Here is a 12090-nt window from a genome sequence, read left to right as displayed (position 1 = left end):
ACCGCTGACAGCCATCAATCAGACGGAAAGATAAATCATGGATTTAAAGCGAGTTCAGTGATTTGCGCGAGTAGATTACATACAAAGTCAATGCAAAGACGTGATCAGACTATGGATCAGACGCATCCTCGCGCGGGTCTAGAGACGCCATGCCCTGCGTTTTGTGTGTACACCCCATAATACTAACGTTAATCTTGTTGATCGTTATACGTTTTCTGTAAAGATACGAATCAAAACAACTCACATGTCGAGTAAAACACAAGCAAAATCGGCATCTCTTTCTAGTTAAAGTTTGTCGCGAAGCTACATCCGCGTATTTGTCCACGACACTGTTGTCATGTGGTTTCTACGTCAGTAAAGGTGGTAACAAAGGGGAACTAACGTCATTGACAGGCGACTGCACTGCCCTGTGTCACTGTTTAGAATGGCAATTTTCTCATGATTTGCAAGTAGTTGAAAACATTAGAGATATTGTTAGTAATCAGCTGGACAAAATATATAACACTAGCCTAGTGGTTTTTGGATATTTCACTGCAAATATCTTACAAATTGTGCCTGTAAAGTCCAGTGCGACTTATATATGTTTTTTTCCTCGTCATGACATATTTTTGGACTGATGCGACTTATACTTAGGTGTGACTTATAGTCCGAAAAATACGGTATGCATTTATTATTTTTTATCAATAGTACAATTTATTTATTTATGCATTTTTTTTGTTTGTTTATAGGCTTAAGTGGACCTTTATTTATAGTCATCTTGCTTTAATTCATGTCTGGTTTATTTATTATTCAGTAAATTTATTTAATATCAGAAAACTGTTATTTATTCATTCATCCATTCATTATGTTTGACCATTGCAATTAGATAAAATGTCCTATTAAAAAACGTTCTCCATCTGGCTTATGTCTCTTATGGCAATTACATATCGAAGAGACCAAGAAGAATGAATGACACTCATTTTCCACAACATCTGCACACATTTGTCCACTCATAAATCTCTTTCTCTCTGACTGAGATGTGATTGTTTGTCTTATAGAATCATCTGCACTCTGCAGCGCTGCTGTGCATATATATGCTTGATTCTCTCCAGAGCTTTAACTTTGATTAAACTACTTTGATGGAGTTTTGTAGCTCCAGTTGTGTCACATATGATTTCTTGTATTTTTTAATGGTGGAATAGGAGTCACTCTTAGCTTGGTTTTCTTCCACATGCGATCTGGACTTCCAAGCAGTACTCATTTTTTAAAAACTCTCTCGGGCATACTTTAAGAATTCAATTCAATTTCAATTTCAATTTTATTTGTATAGCGCATTTACAACAGCCCCCAGGCTGGCCAAAGTTCTTTACAGAAGAGAAAAAGTATTACACATACATGGAAAATATACCAGACACAAATTTAAAACCATCCATTTAATATCACAGTAGTCAATACGCTAAAGAAAATAAAAAGTTTTTTTAGCAAGGACTTAAAAATAGACAAGGAAGGGGCCAGTCTAATCTCTAAAGGCAGGGTATCATAGAGCCGTGGCCCTGCCACTGCAAAAGCACGCTCCCCTCTACGCTTTAGTCTAACATGAGGGACCACCAGCAAAGCCTGGTCACAGGATCGTAGGCTTCTAGATGTAATATACGGATGCAGAAGGTCAGATAAACAGACAGGAGCTTTGTTATGAAGGGACTTATAAACGGAGAGGAGAATCTTAAAGTCTATTCTCTGACAAATCGGCAACCAGTGAAGGGATCTAAGAATTGGAGTGATGTGTTCATGTTTACGACACTTTAAAAGAAGTCTGGCTGCGGCATTTTGGACAAGCTGAAGTTGTGCAATTTGAGATTTAGATATACCGCAATATAAAGAATTGCAGTAATCTATGCGATGTAACAAACGCATGAACAGCCATAGAGATTTTGGAGAGAGAAAGCGTTTAGAAGACACAGTCTCCTTATTTGAAATTGATCAATTCCTTTATTTGTAGGAATTGCAATTATGATGACAAATCTTGGGCCTAGCTGGAACTAAAGAGGAGGCAGGCCTTGAGTGAGCTAATGTTTATAGAGAGGATTCACAGTGTAATCAATCTACAAATAACACCTGTGATATTGGATATGGATGCAGCTGTGTTTTCATTTGCGAAAGGTTGGCTCTCCTTGTTGTTCATTAATACTGGCTTACACGGCATTAAGGCGCCACCAAATAGAGCAGCAACATTGATTTATTGTGTTGATTTATAAGTGTTTTTGTGTGTTTTTGACTTCCTTTGTTTAATTTGTTGCCTCTACGTCCCAACGGATCAGATGGCTCTTATCTTAAGATCACAGAAAGCTCTCTCTCATGTGCTCATCAGAGAAGTGAATGATACAATTATCAGTATTATCAGCGCTTCAGGTTCTTATGCACTCAAGCGAGAAAAATTGCCATAATGCAACATTATCCTCAGACTCAGTATGAGTTATAGATGGGCTATGTGTGTATGTGTGTGTATACAGCTCACAAAAATAAAAATAAAAAATTATAAATTAAATAGTTGTAAAATAATATTTGTTTGTGTGTTTTATTTTTCTGTAATAATTGTTTATTATTATTATGTTATTTATTTCTATTCTATAATTATAAAACATTTTATTTATTCCAAGTATGAATTATTTATATAATTTCTTATATAATATTTTATATAATATTAATATATTTCGGTTATGATTATTGATAACAAATGAAAGTCAAAACATATGTTATATCATCTCAATGATACTAAAATAACTAAAATAACACTGCAACCAACCTTTTTTTATTTTAAATATGAACAAGATTAGGAAATAAATCTGAACCTTTGTCTCAGTGATAAAATGCAAACACAGACTCCATACCTGGGGTCTGAGGTCCAGTAATGAACCCTCCTCACTTGCTGAGATCTGGACAATTATATACCAAAAAAACATGAACTGATGCCAGGGTATCTGCAGGATAATTAAGCTCATATTTCAGACTTTTTAAGACCTTTTTTAAGACCATGCACAAAGGGAAAAAAACTGTAAAAAGCATGATTTACAGTTCAGTTACCGGTTTTCACAAAAACAAAGTTTTATAAAATGATAAGCTTCACATTTCAGGCTTTAAACCATTTTTAAAAATGGAGTCAAAAGTATGAATTATCATATTAATTTAAACAATTATTATCAATCAATATTTTTTAATTAATTAAATAACATATAATATATGGAAACTTGCAGGCCTCTTATTTATTCAGTGAAATCATAGCCTTTTGCAGTTTAATCGTCACATTAAGCCGTATCGCAATTCTTGTCTTACCGTCCCAAAATGTAAGACTTTCTTGTACCTTTAATAGTTTTTTAAATTTGATGCAACCAAATTTAAGACTTTTTAAGGGCCCGTCAACTTTCAAAATTTTTAAGAATGCCATTGTTTTTCACTCACTGAAAGTATCATCTGTCTGCCCGCCGTTCTCTGCTATCTTCACTGCAAGCATGACTGCACATCTGAACGTAGCAGCAGATCTCTTCATAGCTGACCTTGATGTACTTGATATACATTTGATTTTTTTTTAGAAAATAGAGTCTGGCATTTATTTATTGCATTCATGTCAAAAGGCTTCGCAGTCTGGATTCGGACCGGGGTCCACCAGTGTGCGATCCATGCTCTATACTATCGACCTCACCGCAGCTTTAACAAGTCCACCACTAACTGAAGACAAATAGCCAGACTCAAGAGTTTAGGTTATCCTGCGTCATTATTTTTTGCAAGGTGTGGAGAAGCAGACATGCTGACATGAACACAACTTAAGAATATGAGTAACAAATCAAACTCACACTGTCTCTAATTAAAACACTATAGTGGCAGATGGAGCTTCCCAAAAAAAATTCTGTTGCAAGTTTTTGTCAAATTAAATGTGCCACTTTTTTTCTCTAGCTCAAAATGTAAATAAGCAAACGCTGCATATCGTGAAACATACAAGCTTTATATAAAATATGCAAACTATCAAAAAAGCTTGAAGTAATGACTAAATACAGCCTTGTTAATAGAAAGTTGTCATGACTGCAGCTTCAGCTGGGATGTATGAAATACATCATGCAATACAAGAAATGTGTCCGACTGTATACATTTTGTGATACTGCATAATGACAAGCTTATTATTCCTTTACTATTAATAACTGTAAAGACGTATTTGAAAAACTACTAAAATTGACAAAACACAACCAAATTACTAAACCTTTACCTAAAATTTTAAAATGGAAAATATAAACATACAATAATGTACCATGCAAAATATCAATAAAAACTATAGTAGGATCTTAATGATACTAAAATAACATTGTGATATAATTGTTTTATTAATATTTTGAATTAGTCTTTATTCGTATATATTCTGTTTTCATATTAATTTAAAAAATTATTAAGAATTGTGTTGTGTTTTTGTCATTTTAAGTTTCACATTTAATTTCACATAGAACTACCAGTTTTCTACCAAAGTTAACATACAGCATATAAAATAATGCTGTAAATAAAAATATGAAAAGAAAGATGCTTCAAAAAATATTTTAACGTGCAGGAATTAATCCAACCACCCCTATAGATTTAAGTTTCACTTTCTATAGTCTGTGATCGATAGAGGAGCATCTTGGTGGCAGGGATTTAAATCTTAACAGGGTCATATGATGTTGCTAAAAATAACATTATTTTGTGTATTTGGTGTAATGCAATGTGTTTACATGATTTAAGGTTAAAAAAAACACATTATTTTCCACATACTGTACATTATTGTTTCACCTATATGCCCCACCTTTCTGAAACGCATTGATTTTCACAAAGCTCAACATTCTGAAAAGTGAGGTGTGCTCTGATTGGCCGAATGCCTCAAGGGTGTGATGGAAATGTTACGCCCCTTACTATACTCTGATGCCGTCTCCCAGCACGATGAGACAAAACCAATAAAACCCATTACAAACATTTGTTGCATCCAGTGGGGACATAATTACTGATTATAATGACTTATACTGTCTTTTTACACATTGAGTTGCGTATCATGCTGCATAAACATAAAACCATGTCTGCTTTTTTAATCAGAGAAACGGCAAACAACAAGCTCTAACAGTTAATCTACACTGCTCAAAACTTTCGTTTGAGTCAGCAGTGATAAATCCTTTCATATGAAAATGTATGTATATACATATGTATGTATGTATATATTTACATACATACAAATGGGGAAGTCGTGGCCTAATGGTTAGAGAGTCGGACTCCCAATCGAAAGGTTGTGAGTTCGAGTCTCGGGCCGGCAGGAATTGTGGGTGGGGGGAGTGAATGTACAGTTCTCTCTCCACCCTCAATACCACGACTTAGGTGTCCTTGAGCAAGGCATCGAACCCCCAACTGCTCCCCGGGCGCCGCAGCATAAATGGCTGCCCACTGCTCCTGGTGTGTGCATTTCGGATGGGTTAAATGCAGAGCACAAATTCTGAGTATGGGTCACCATACTTGGCTGAATGTCACGTCACTTTCACTTTCGTATATATTTACACGTTCTATCAATTGTGACACATACATATGCATTAATTCATCTGTTTACACTTGCCATACCATCTGAAACATCGCGCATGCATTGTTGTCATTTATCGCCTCCACATGTGCTTCCTCCTGAGAATGTGACCTGTGCTGACAAAACAAGACACAATGAGCATATAAACGCGCACATCAACCCGATCACTTTATTCAGGGTTCATGTAAACACTACATTCAGATTCATCACACATTCACTCCTCTCCAGTCGGAAAATAAATTCACTGTTTGTTTTCCTCCCCATGTGCTCCCAGTGACCTTAAGGATTTTAAATGCATGACACCGAGGCAAAGAACAATCCGACGTGAACCGTAATGTTTTCAATTTAAGAATCAGCTGTTGAAAATCCGTCCACTAATTATAATAGCAATAGCCTTTTGTGGGAACATGTCCTTTTAAAGCTCTACGGTGTTATCTAAATATTTATTTTGGTTTCAGAATCCTGATTTGCATCTCTTCTAACATGCTTGTATAAAAACCTGTCTTCATTTTATTTCATTAACATACTGCGCACTCACTCCTGTGAAAGTCATTTATTTTGCTTGTAGATTCAGCATCAGTGCAGGAAACACTAGTCTATTGTATGTAACTCAGCTTGCACAATTTCAGAGCCTTTCAGGTGCTTTTTGTCCGCAAGCTCTTTAGCTATGGAGGCTAATGGTATTAGAGTGCTCCTCACCAAAGGCTTAAAGTGGCTAGGAGTCACTGAAGTTATGTGCATACATGTGCCTTCTGCTTGCTTCAGCATACTGTACCTATTGCTGCGGTTCATCCCAGTGCATTTCCTAGCAGATGACTGTCTTTAATGATTTATTTGCTGCTTGATCTGTGTGTGCTGCTCTCACACCTAGTGTGCAGCAGCATATGTCCTGGAAAGCTCTGTGCCGGCTGAGGCTTCAGCCCCGTTTACCTTCAGTTGAGCTCAGCCGAATGGACAGAAGCTCCTCTCCTGCATGCTTTTAATGTATTCATTATGTGTTGCATGTTAATCCCGTGGCACGGAAGATTGGCTGAGAAGACTGCAAGCGTTTGCCTAGCAGAATATGGGAGGGTTCAGGAGGAAGTGAACGATGAAATTAAATAAAAAGAGAGCTCTTTGAATGGAGCTTGGCCAATGATAGCATAGCCTGTGTTGCTTTAGCACCCAGTTTAGGTTGTTTGATCATCATGAAAAGAATTACTGCTGTCATGAAAAAGTTATGTTTTGTGAATAATACAATGGGGATTATCTAAAGAAATGATTTTGATTTGTTGTTAGTCTCACAGTTAGTTGAGCATAGTGTGTTTGATTCACTGAGATAATCAAATAAAAGAACAAACAGATTAAACATAATCAGAGTCATTTGTTGCAGAGTATATTTTTCATTCACTAAGAAGTGAACTGAATGATCAGAATCTTTCAATTGGGAGTTGAATAACATTGTTGTATGTTTTGATTCAGTAAAAATAACTAACTCATAAGAGTCATTTGTTCAGGAATTGTCAAAGCACTGTATGCTTTGAATCTCTAATAATAATCAATTGATAAGAGACTTCCATTCAGAAATCGGACTACACTAGGTATCCTGTATGTTTTGATTGACTGAAAAGAACTTAATCATAAGAATCTTTTATTTGGAAATTGGATAGCACTTGTTTTGTTCATGCTTTAAACTACTGAAAAAAATAAAATAAAAATGTATATATATATATATTATAAGCGCGTAAGGAATCGGACAACACAGATTTTTTATTCACTAAAAAGCACCAAATCGTAAAATTCTTTCATTTGATTATTGGTTTTCACTGGTTGCTTTGTAAGTTTTCGATTGACAAATGAATCAAAAAAACTAATCATCAGTCTTTGGTTAACTGTCTACACTGGTTGCTTTGTATGTTTTTGAATCACTAAAAATAATGAATTCAGAGTCGTTCATTCTCTAATCAAAATACACTGGTTTGAGCTATATTTGTTTAAGGTTCCCAATTTAAATACACATTGTGCTGCACCACTACTGACCATTTTTGGTAAACTGGATTATGTGGCAAAGTTTTTCCACAGAAATAAGGTGTTGCAACTGTGGAGTGAATTCACCCTTTGTGTTGAGAAGGATGAGGCCATTCCTCTGTTTGCAATAACAATAACATTATTGCTGCTTTTCTGGCATGCTTTAGGCACATTTTTGCATCATGCTGATCCATTTTGCTTCCCAATTTTCACTTCTCTCCGTCTAAAATCCAATATGTACACCAACACAAAGCACTTCGTGTGATTTGTGGATGATCTCAGAAGTCCTGTTGTGTTGTGCTGTGATTTGCACTTTATCTATAAAATTGTGGGAATAATCAGACAACTGTCTGTCAGTGCAGGCATGACAATGAATCTTGATGCCTGTGTTAAGACTGCTGTACAACGTTATATTTATGACATATTCCTGTTGGTACATTTTGATTTTTTTTTCTCCATAATGATGATGATGATGATTATTCTTAGGTAAACATAAGTATATACTAAATATTTTAATATCTAATTTTATTTATTAAAATAACATTGAAATATAAAAACAAAATCTATATTAATATATTTTAAAGTTAGTAAATTATTCATGTAATGAAAAGCAGGATTTTCAAACAGTGTACTTTTTTCTTAAATAAATGTGAAACAAAATAAAAAGAATAATGATTAAAATATTTTTTAAAAAGCTGAATTTATTCGAAATACAAATCATTCTAAATGTCTTTATTGCCATTTAAGCTGTCCTTGCTGAATACAAGTATTAATTTCTTTTAAAAAATGAGCTCAAACTTTTGAATGGTAGTGTGTATAACCCTATAGAAATGAAGTACTTGCAGCTGCTAGTGGAAACAAACTCGTCCAACAATAAACAGCAGCAGCTTCGCCAGAGTGCTGGCATCAGTTTATGTTTCGTTCCACATAGATGAATGATGTAGGTTGCCAGGTGCTCATAAGTAATTGGTAGAACCCTTAGGTAAACATTTGGTCCTGTCTGTGTTCAGATGCTCCTGCGTACCTGACTAATTTATATGTTCAGCAATTGGTTGAATTTAATTTTTTACTGGGAATCTTTAGTATAGTCTACTCAAGGCAATGCTCACTTTCTTTAATCTCATAGACAAAATGTGTTCTAATCTCCATTCTTCCCCCAAAAAATTACATGGAATTTACCAGAAGTATGTAGCAAAGAAATGAATTGATATGGCATTAAAAGTACATATGGAATGCTGCTACCATCAGATGGATCCAGCACTGCCCTTGTGTGCCATCATGTTTCAGCAGAGTCTAATGCAGTACATAGCTTTTTCAGAGTCTAATAGTTTTCCATTCATTGGTGCTCAGGGAGAAGAGTCTCCGAGTCCTGCTGCCCTTCAGCAAGATAACAAGACCAGCAATGTGCCAATATGATAGCATGATAATCAGAATCACTTAAAACAAAGGCCCACTGCTTGCGCTTTACGTCCAACAGTCTGATTGACACACTAACATTAGCACACGCTCATCATTTACATATTCCAGCTTCAGGGACTGAACTAAATTGGGCTTTGTGAGCACCAGGCAAGAAAAAAAAGGAATCAATCAGACGATTAAATGAGTGCAGCTACATTAAGCTGAGTGAAATGTTTTGATAGATTGCAGCAAAGTGAGGAAGCCAAATAAGCTCATAAAATGTGCATTAATGTTATATTATTCCATACAGTGGTGGGGATTTGTTATAGAGGCAGTGTTCATTTAATGAGCTTCCTAATCAACATTAACACATGACTTTTGTCAGATCATTTTTTTAAGCAGCACTGTGGTTTTATATAAATAATAAAAAAAGGTAAATGCAACTTTTTATATGACAATTCAGACTTTGTAAAATTGTGAGAAGAAATTTAGTTTGTGAGTTTATATCTCACAATGCTGACTTTTTTCTTGCATCTTGTAATTCAGTTTTTTCACCACAGAATAAGAAATGTAATTGTGAATTTTTATTTCACAATTCAGACTTTTTTTTTTTACAATTGTTAGTATATATCTCTATATTTTGACTACTGTTTTTTAGTATTTTAAGTATTTGACTATATTATTATTAGTAGTAGAAGTAGTAGTAGTAGTAGTAGTATTTAAAATAAATTAAAGTGCAGTTTATTTTGCTTTATTACATAGAAAATATTTTTTAATATAATTGTATAGAGATATTTAGATATTATTTAGACAGTATTTAAAAAAATAGTTTTAAGTCTAAAGTAAATCAATGAAAAAGTTAATAGAAAAGTCTAAAGTTAATTATTAACATTTACCTCCGGTTTCATGGACAAGGTTCAAGCCTAGTCCCAGACTAAAATGCATGTAAACTGAAAGAAACTTGCACTGACTGATCTTAAAATGTCAGATTCATTGGTTTGTCTCAAGATGCACACCAATAATAATGGTATCTAAGCCATATTTCTAAACACTACTTAGATGTCCTAATCCTGGTTTAACTTAAACCCTGTCTGTGAAACCGGGCCACAATTAATGTTTCTAAAATTATATTATAATATATTTTAACATTTTAGCTATGCTCAGCTGTAAATATTTAGTTGTCTAAAAATGTGTTTTTCAGTGCAATTTCTATAAACAATTTTTTGACAACTTTAACATGCTAGTGAACTGAAACAAAATGAAATACACATGTGTTTTGTTTTGTTTTGTTTTTTTCTCATTTTAGCTTGTTGACAAGGCAACCGTTTTCCATTTATATTAGTTTAACTTGATGTACTAAACAAACCTAAATAAAAAATGATAAAAAAAACTATACAGATATTTAGAAAAAAAAAAAAAAATGACAAAGCAAACAATAAAATTAATAAAACTTTAGAAAAAAAAAATATATATACAGTATATATATATATATATATAAAAACTGATTCAAAATATGACTGATTCAAAATATGAACTAAAAGTTACACTAGTTTATACCTGTGTGTGTGTGTGTGTGTGTGTGTGTGTGTGTGTGTGTGTGTGTGTGTGTGTGTGTGTGTGTGTGTGTGTGTGTGTGTGTGTGTGTGTGTGTGTGTGTGTGTGTTGGTTCTCAAGGCTGCAGGCCGTGTTGACTGCTCTCTTCATATGCTTTACAAAAACTGCTGTTTTGGCTCTGATGAACAATGATGTGTTTTACATAGAGATATGAAGAGAAAGTCAAATCAAGGTTGTGATCTCTGTTCTCTAGGTTCAATAATACAATGCAAAATGATTTGAGACTTTGAAGCTGAGAGGAGTGGAAGCACCGGTGAAGATTACTGCAGTTAGGAAACCATTCGCTGATCATATACTTACTGTTACATCAAAACAAAAGGTTATGATGATATGTAAAGATTTTATAATATTTCAGAGCAAAAAAGGATACTCAATGAGAAAATATAGAATGGTAGTCAGCAGGGTTACATATGCAAAACTCTAACTACAGTCTGCACTACCAACAGTCACCTGAGCTAAACAGTTCACATCACCTACAAAACTCATTCCAAGCAACACAACTCTTAACACATGGCTCAAAACAGGCTCAGTGCAGCCAAACACTACACACAACGCTCACTGAGATAACACACACTGTCACTCAGAACACACTGAGAGGAAAAACACTAGCATCAAACACCAATACAGAACATACTCACTTTTCATCTTTACAGTTTGAACAATTTCCGTGACTTCATACAAAGTCATATTTCCTTCAAAGAAAAGAGTGACATTCTTTCACATGATTTATTTACATTTTTAGAACATAATTCTTTAAGGTAAATGAAAATTAGCAGTTTGCTTCAATAGTCTGCAGTAATTTACAGAATTACAGTAATGAGAAAAAAAGGTAGAAACTAGAAGTACATACTGTAATTTGAACAAATAATTTTCAGGGCTAATCCTGAAATTGCAATCAGCAGTGTTTGAAATCTCTTCTGTTTTGAATGTGTGCTTCACAGTTTTGACAGCAGTGTGTTAGCATTTGAACAAAGTGCTGTAAATCCACAGTGTTGTGCAGGTTGTGGTTAAAGTCATGGGATAAGTGTGTAGAGTTTTGAAAACTGTGTTCAAGCAATGAAAAACGAACTAGAGTTTGGTCCACATGAACTGCTGCTGTGCAGACTGTAGTTAGAGTTTTGCACATGTGACTCCAGTTGTGCCCACTGTCATTTAGCAATCGAAAAAAACTATAATATGTTCAGAAGACTGAAGCTATTCAGTATGTTAAGAGAAACCTACTAAAATGTAGCTAAAATTTAAATAAATATAAAACTAATGCTATCATATCATATTATTTAAGTGAAAGTGACATGACATTCAGCCAAGTATGGTGACCCATACTCAGAATTCGTGCTCTGCATTTAACCCATCCGAAGTGCACACACACAGAGCAGTGAACACACACACACACACACCAGGAGCAGTGGGCAGCCATTTATGCTGAGGCGCCCAGGGAGCAGTTGGGGATTCAGTGCCTTGCTCAAGGACACCTCAGTCGTGGTACTGAGAGCACTGTACATTCACTCCCCCCACCT

General features: G+C 34.8%; 1 protein-coding gene across 5 annotated transcripts in view; it reads left to right on the top strand.

Annotated features, from left to right (window-relative positions):
- The window catches only part of b3galt1b (UDP-Gal:betaGlcNAc beta 1,3-galactosyltransferase, polypeptide 1b), a 169459-nt gene that overhangs the window by 125192 nt on the left and 32177 nt on the right, over positions 1 to 12090 (top strand). The window lies entirely within an intron of this gene.

This window comes from Carassius carassius, chromosome 11 (assembly GCF_963082965.1).
Source record: "Carassius carassius chromosome 11, fCarCar2.1, whole genome shotgun sequence".
NCBI classification, from domain to species: domain Eukaryota; kingdom Metazoa; phylum Chordata; class Actinopteri; order Cypriniformes; family Cyprinidae; genus Carassius; species Carassius carassius.
This window is presented reverse-complemented; position numbering and strand designations above follow the sequence as displayed.